At 43.2% G+C, this 7336-nt stretch overlaps 1 protein-coding gene across 2 annotated transcripts in view; it reads left to right on the top strand.

Moving 5' to 3' along the window:
- Positions 1–329: 329 nt before the first annotated feature.
- SLC7A6 (solute carrier family 7 member 6) overlaps positions 330–7336 on the top strand; it is a 28514-nt gene continuing 21507 nt past the window's right edge. For both annotated transcript variants that reach the window (XM_027847633.1, XM_027847632.1), the window contains exon 1: positions 330–414. The gene's annotated coding sequence lies outside the window, so the exon portion shown is untranslated. The remainder of the gene's footprint in view (positions 415–7336) is intronic.

The raw sequence follows: 7336 nt of genomic DNA, 5'->3' as shown, positions 1-7336 counted from the left end.
CACCGCAAGACGCACGTGGGGATTTCTTTTATTGGTTTTTAGGCATGCAGAGGCGCTGGGGAGCCCGCAGGAGCGTCCGAGCCCCGGGTGAAAGGAACACTCTGCAGCTTCCCAGAGCGAGGCGTCCGCGGAGGAATCAGGTTCCCCCGCTAAGTCCGGGTTAGGGCTCCGAGAGCGGCGGCGCAGGCGGCAAGGGGGGGGCAACGACGCGCTCCCCTGCGCTCCGCCCCGCCCCCCCGCTCACCCCCTCCCCTGCCCGGAGAGGTCACGTGGCTGCGCGGCGCGCGGTGGAGGGGGGTGGGGGGCTAGTATGTAGGAGAGGAAGAAGGAGGAGCGGCGGCAGCGTGAGGAAGGGAGGCGGTGGCGGTGGCGGTGATACCTTGAGCATCCTGGGGCCGGCCGGGCCATGAGGAGGTATCGGGCGTGGGCGTGGGCCCGGGCCGGGGCTGAGGAGGCAGCGGGGAAGGCCAGGGGTCCCGCAGGACACAAAGAGCCAGGGCCCGGCCGGGGCTGAGGAGGCTTGGGCCGGGGCGCCCATGAGGATCCGAGGACCCGGGGGACTCCGGAGGAGCCGGGGAGAAGGGGGGCGGATGAAAATCTGAGGGCCCGGGGGTGGGCTGAGGAGTATTCGAGGGACAGGGGGGACTGAGGAGGACCTGGAGGGGCTGAAGAGAATTGGAGGGACGGGGGCGGGGAGAGGGGGGGGGGGGGCCGAGGAGGACCTGGGGGGGCTGGGGAGAATCTGGTGGGGGCTGAGGAGGATTGGAGGGACTGGGGGTCTGAGAATTGGAGGGACTAGGGGTGAGGAGGGACTGGGAGGGCTGAGAAGAATCTGTGGGGGGTCTGAGGAGAATTGAGGGGGGATGAGGACCCGGAGGGGCTGGGGAGAACCTGAAGGTGGAGGGACTGGGGGTAAGGAGGGACTGGGAGGGCTGAGAAGAATCTGTGGGGGGGGGCGGAGGAGTATTGGAGGGCGGGGGGGGGTTGGGGGGATGGTGTGGGGTGAGGAGGAACTGGGGGGGCTTCTTCCGCATGGGGCTGTCGGGTTATTGCTGGAGCATATGTGGGGGGGGGTCTGCCCACCCTCCAGGGCTCCTTAGGGCCCATTTGTTGCTCTCTGGGATCTGTCCTAAGACAGTGGGGTTGAGGGTTCAGATTTAGCTTGTCTCCCACCCAGGAAGGGCAGAGGGTGAATGAGGCAGCCAAAGATGGGGGTCACATTGAGTCAGGACCCCAGAGATATTTCTCTGGGACAAAGGGTATTATGTTATACAGTTGCAACTAGGCAGGGTGATTGGGGCTTTGGCCCAGAGAATGAAATTTAGAGGTTGTTGACAGCACTGTGTGGAAACACCCAACCTGCCAGACTACTAGCTGGGGAGAACTTTTGTATTCCCTTCTCTCTCCCCCCCCTCCACCCCCATTCAGTATTTGGCGTTCTGTTCCCTACAGAGTAGTGCCTGCTCCCTTCTTTTTTTTTTTTTGGCTAGGTGCAAGAATGCCTAGAACCAGGTACCATGTAAAAAGATGCATTTGCTATTTTTCCAGAGAATGGGTACAGTGTTTTAAAAGGGGAGGGAGAAAGAGTTCGGTAGGGTAGAAGAGTCTTTAGAGATTATCTAGTCTCATTTCCCCCACAATTTTATGGTTGAGGAAACTGAGGCCCAGAGAAAGGAAGTGGCTTGTTTTAGGCCACACAGTTTTAAGTAGCTCTGCTACTTATATATTATACTTTTCACTACATAGTATTGACTGTTGAATTCCTTCTACTTAGCCCCTCAGCTATGTGGTATTGGAAGTTGAGGTGGTAGCTGGAGAAAGGTACCCAGACCTTAGGGCAGCCTTGGTCAGAGCAGCAACCCACCAGGGTACAGAATCTGTTATTTGGGAATTTGCTGTGCCTTGGGAAGGAAAAAGTGAGTTTTTTAGAATTGAAGTCTGGACTACTAGAAACATTAATATTGTAATAGTAATTCCCAACATTCATAAATCAGTTTTCAAGGTGCTTTATACTTATTATTTAATATGATCTTCACAGGTTTTTTATTTTAGAGAGGTATTTATATATTCATATTTATGATTCTTTTCCAAAAAGTTTTCAAACATTTCATTTTCCCATAAATGTAATAAAGTCAAATTAGCTCTGTGATTTTTTTTTTTTAAGGCAATTGGGGTTAAGTGACTTGCCCAGGGTCACACAGCTAGTAAGTGTTAAGTGATTGGTCTGAGGTGATATTTGAACTCGGGTCCTCCTGACTTAAGGGCCGGTGCTCTATCCCCTGTGCCACCTACCTGCCAAGAGGCATCTGTGAAGAAAGGGCTGGCCTTGGAGTTTGGAAGACCTTGAATTACAAGTCCTGTCTCTGAAACAAACTGGATGTTGGATTCTGGGCAAATCATTTAGCCTGTTAGTACTCTCTCCAAGTAACTTTTTAAGACTACAGGTTATAGAATAGTTTCATCTTTGTGTTTTTAAAGGGAGTTTCCTCACTAGGAATTCCTGGTACCAATGAAATCACAGGTCTGGTTAAAACAAAATTAAACTCTTTAACATACTATATATATCTCTTTCCTGTCATTGAGAGAATGGTCTTTCTATTTTATATAAATATTAAATGCTGAAGATTATCACTTAGGTGCAGCTTAGTGCCTACCTTAGGTGTCTTGACCCTAGTGAATTTCAGTTGAACTCGACATATTTTTTGATTACCTTTATTTTTTATTTTTACGTTCTTTTATTTTTATATGACCTTCATATCCAAATATCTTTCCCCTTCTTTCCCACCTAGAGGATCATTTCCTGTAGCAAAGAATAAAAAAAATGAGGGAGGAAAAAAGCAGTTTAGCAAAGCTGAGAGGTGGAACCCAGCCTGACAATATGCAATTCAACATACATTAAACAAAATTTATTGCTATTTTTGTTTTTACAGTTCTTGCATTTTACTTTGTATTATCTCCCTCTCCTCCCCAGAGCACCATTACTTTTTTTGTATGAATTTATTTTTTAAATTAAAATTTTGTTTTTTCTCACTTGTACGTCCTTCTCTCCCATAGAGATAAAAAAAGTGAAAACCTATAACAAGTAGTCATAGTCAAAGTAATTCCTGTAATCACGGTACCAAAAAAAGAAATGTCAAGTCTATCACCTCTGTCACAAAGTAGGTAGCTTTATTATAAGCCTTCTGGAATTATAGTTGGTCATTATGTTGACCAAAGGTCTTAACTTTTTCAGAGTTTTTTTTATCTTTACTGTGCTGTTACTGTACAAGTTCTGGTTCTGCTTACAGAGTGATGTTCATTTTGTTCAAGTCTTAACGGGTTTCTGAAACTATCCCTTTCATCTATTCTTACAACGCAATTATTCCATATATTCATATACCGTAACTTGTTTGGCATTCCCCAGTTAATGACCACCTCCTTAGTTTCCAGTTCTTTGCCACTACAGAAAGAGCTTGAACCACCCCTTACATTAAAAAACTAAAAAGAGGGGGAAAAAACCCAGTTTAGTAAAACCAACTAATATATCAAAAAGTCTGACACTGCAGTTTAATATAAAGTACCTATTCTGTTTGGCCATTGCCCAGTGCTTTTTCTGTTATAACCAGCTATATGTTAGTGTTGGAACTCTTTGGTCCAGGAATATTAGTCAGGAATATTTGAGTGATTGAAATGGTTAACTAAAATGGGCCTAGAGTATACTTCAGGAAGATGATGGAATGCCTTCAGATGGGGGAAGTAATGGAATAGGAAATAATTGATTCATAATTTACTAGTTTAAAAAAAATCTTTTTTAGTTTTATTTGTATATTTTTACTCAGAGTTTTCTCTTTCTTAGTCCAGAAAACACCAAGCAGTACTTCCTTCCCCTCATTTACCCTCCCTTTGACTTTCTTACTTTGCGGTCGCAGGTTGAAGCCTTGGTCTAGGTTACTCCTCCCACTGCTTTATTGTCAGACCATTACTTGGGTGGTTGCCTGCTTTCTTTTCTCGACTTAACTTGATAGGAAACCATACAACTGACTTACTCTAATACTCCTGCTTCCTTCCTCCCCCCTTTCCAATTAGTGTGGCAGTGTAGCTAGATTATTATTGCTGCTCCAAATTACACATCAGCCATGACTATTCCTGGAGGGCATATCCTTAGACTGTCCAAATTGTCTGTTTACTTCTCTATAGGGCTGGGTGCTTGCCGGAAAAAAATTGTGTAAATGTTTGTTCCTAATAGAGTAAATGTGCTACAGTTTCTGAATTAGCAAGCATATTAGGTTGGACCGTGGCAGAACCACTTAGATTAGTTTTTCCTCTTGTACTTCTTAGGCAAGAAATTCAAGTTTGTGGTGGAACTTAGCAGTAACTGAATCTTCTGTACTCCAGCCCTCCTCACCACTACCCCAACACCCACATTCATATAGATTTCACATTAGAGGATGCTAGTAGTCATTCTTTGTATTCTTATTTCCTGCTGTGGCTTCTTTGACATAGCAGTCTTCTTACCCTCCCATTTTGGAGACTTACTAGAATCTGGAGTGAATTGGCTCATGTTAATGAAGATAATTATTTTTGTTTTGTACCTGTAATTTCATTAGCATAAAGAAGTCTCTGGTTGAAATTCCCTCCATATATGCAGACCTACAACTTATCTGTAACTTGTAAAGAGTTGCTCGAGTCACTGAAAAGTCAAGTGACTTTTGTTCATGGACACACAGCTAGTATGTAATGTCAGAAGCTAGACCTGAACCTGGATCTTGCTGGCTCTGAATTCCCCATTCTATCCACACTGCCACGTTCCCTCAATTACTGTTAGCAAAAGTTTTTTCTCACTTGATATTCATAACAACCTGGTACATAGTAATGCTAGAGACTTATTTTGAAGAAGAAAGACACATTAATGATTAGACAATTTGTCAATATTTGTTCCTATTTTTTCCCCATTAGGTGGATGTTATTACTTTACTGTCTTAATCTTAATTGCCTGGAAAAGGTCTGTAATTTGTGTGGAGTCTTATATTGTTGGTATGTATTATTAGGAAAGTGCTGGTTTTGCCCAGTGGTTGAGAGGAATTGTGTTGGAAAAGTTGATAATTAAGAGTGCCTTTTGTAATTGGCTTATGTTATTGAGCCTTTTAAGCTATGTTTCTCTGTAAGATTTTATGTTCAGGTGAATCCTTTCCTTCACTGCACTTCAGTCAGATTAATCACAAGGTGTAAGGATGTGAATAATGGGGTGTGTGTGTGTGTACGTACATACGTGTATGTACTGGCACCTGGTCTGGTTTGGAGAGGTGCGTTGTGGTAACCATGTCAGGCTCAGTGGTACAGGGAGCATGGAGTAGGGATGGCAATGTAGTGGAAAGAGTACAGGTTTGGAATCAGAAGAGTGATTTAAATCTCACTGCTGCTTTTTTTTTTTTTACCTTTGTGACCTTGAGCAAGCACCCCACAATTTCTGAGTTTTAGTTACCTCATCTTTAAAATTAGTTGTTGGACTAGATGATTTCTAAAGTTCTTTCTGGCTGGACTTATTCCATATGACTTGGTTGGCTTTGACTCCTACATTGGTCTGATTGAGCCATCTGCTTCTGAGAAAGGTTGGCTAGGACGACTTGCACTGGGTATTTCTGCAAGTAAAAAGTACAGACGTTAATTATTTTGGACAAGGAAAGGTTATTGGTGCCTGAGCACTTTCTTTACTTTTCTTTCCAATTGTTTTCTTTACTAATGAATAAATAAAAAATATTCTGTGTGTTCCATTGTGTGTGACTAACTTTTTTTCCTGCCACCTGGTTAAGGAAGAAATGCTAATGAGGATCTTTTCTAATAGTCATTCTTTTTTACTTGGCACTGATATTAGGATCCAGGATAAGGTGTTAAATATAGTAGTGAGTGTTCTACACTCCAAGGATCCTGGCCTTAAGAAAGTAAAGGGAGTAGTTAGAGCTGGCTTTGCTGTCAGCTGTTTTGGATTCTTTTTTAATTTGGGTGTGAGGGAAGCAAGATGACAATTTTGACACAATTGTATATTGTTTCCCTCATTTGGATTATTAGCTCCCTAAAGGCGGGGTTCCTATCATTTCTTTCTTTTGCATCCATCATAAGTTATAGCAGGTTGGGCACATTGGCATCATTTATAATTATTTTTGACTGACTACAATGCATGTTCTTTGTATGAAGAACACAGGCATACACATACACAGAGGCATCACTTTATTTACACACACATACATTTGCCATCATTTGTGCACAGACACCTTGGATTGAGAAGCAGAGGATAAAATGGTGCTATCCCCAAGCTGAGCAATTAAGTTCCCATGGAGTGAGGTGACCAATCCTGCTGATCCCAAGTAGAGTCGTTGCTTTTTATTGAGAATATGTTTCCGGGGGCACCTAGGTAGCTCAGTGGATAGAGCACTGGCCCTGGAGTCAAGAGGACCTGAGTTCAAATTTGACTTCAGACACATAACAATCACTAGCTGTGTGACTCTGGGCAAGTAATTTAACCCCAATTGCCTGACCAAAAAAAAAGATACCAAAAGAAACAAAATTGGTGAAATGTTAAAAGAGGCAAAAAAATCCACAAGAGAATATGTTCCTGGATAGGTGAGGTCTCAGGTTGAAGGCAAGATCTTTTAAATTGTCAGGTTTCTTAAGAACCGGTTTTCTCTTAAATCACTCTTGTTTTTAGTCTTAGTTTCTGTTGAATGTCATCAGGTCTGGTTGGCTTGTAGCTCTAGGGACTATCCTTCTGCTCTGGTGACTCTAAGACCTTTACCCATCAATCCCCGTGATGCAGGGGCTGATTAGATCCTTAGGTTTTGTAGTAAGGGGATTCTTTACTTTCTACAGGCTCTGTTTCCACCCCCTCCCCCCCATCCATAACAGTTTATTTTGTACTTCATCCTTGATGAGCTCTTTGGTACCTTTGGAGTTGTCCTGTGCCCTAACTCTTAACCTGGGATCTGTGAACTTTGTGTTTTTTATAAAAAATATTTTGATAATAGAATTCCAATGTAATTATTTTCTTTTGTAATCCTATGTATTTTATGCAATTAAAATTGGAAAGGGTCCATAGCACCAGATTGCCAGAGGACACAAAAAAGGTTTAAGATACCCTGCTTTAGAAGTGTCCTTGTCACCAGCCCCACTCCTGAGTTCAAACCCAGGGTTTTCTTTGTTATAACATCTTGAGTTCACATGGGACTTCTGTGAGGGTGTGTAGATCTAACTTGCTCATCTCCCATGTCCTTGGTGGGGATCAGGGGAAGCTTGTTTCAAAGATTTGGGGCTTAAAACCTAATTAACCTCAAGTTAATGCTGAACATGGGTAGGATTAGAATCT

This window comes from Vombatus ursinus, unplaced genomic scaffold (assembly GCF_900497805.2).
Source record: "Vombatus ursinus unplaced genomic scaffold, bare-nosed wombat genome assembly UNPS02005286.1, whole genome shotgun sequence".
NCBI classification, from domain to species: domain Eukaryota; kingdom Metazoa; phylum Chordata; class Mammalia; order Diprotodontia; family Vombatidae; genus Vombatus; species Vombatus ursinus.
The sequence above is the reverse complement of the archived record's forward strand: the minus strand, read 5'-3'. Positions and strand labels throughout refer to the sequence as shown.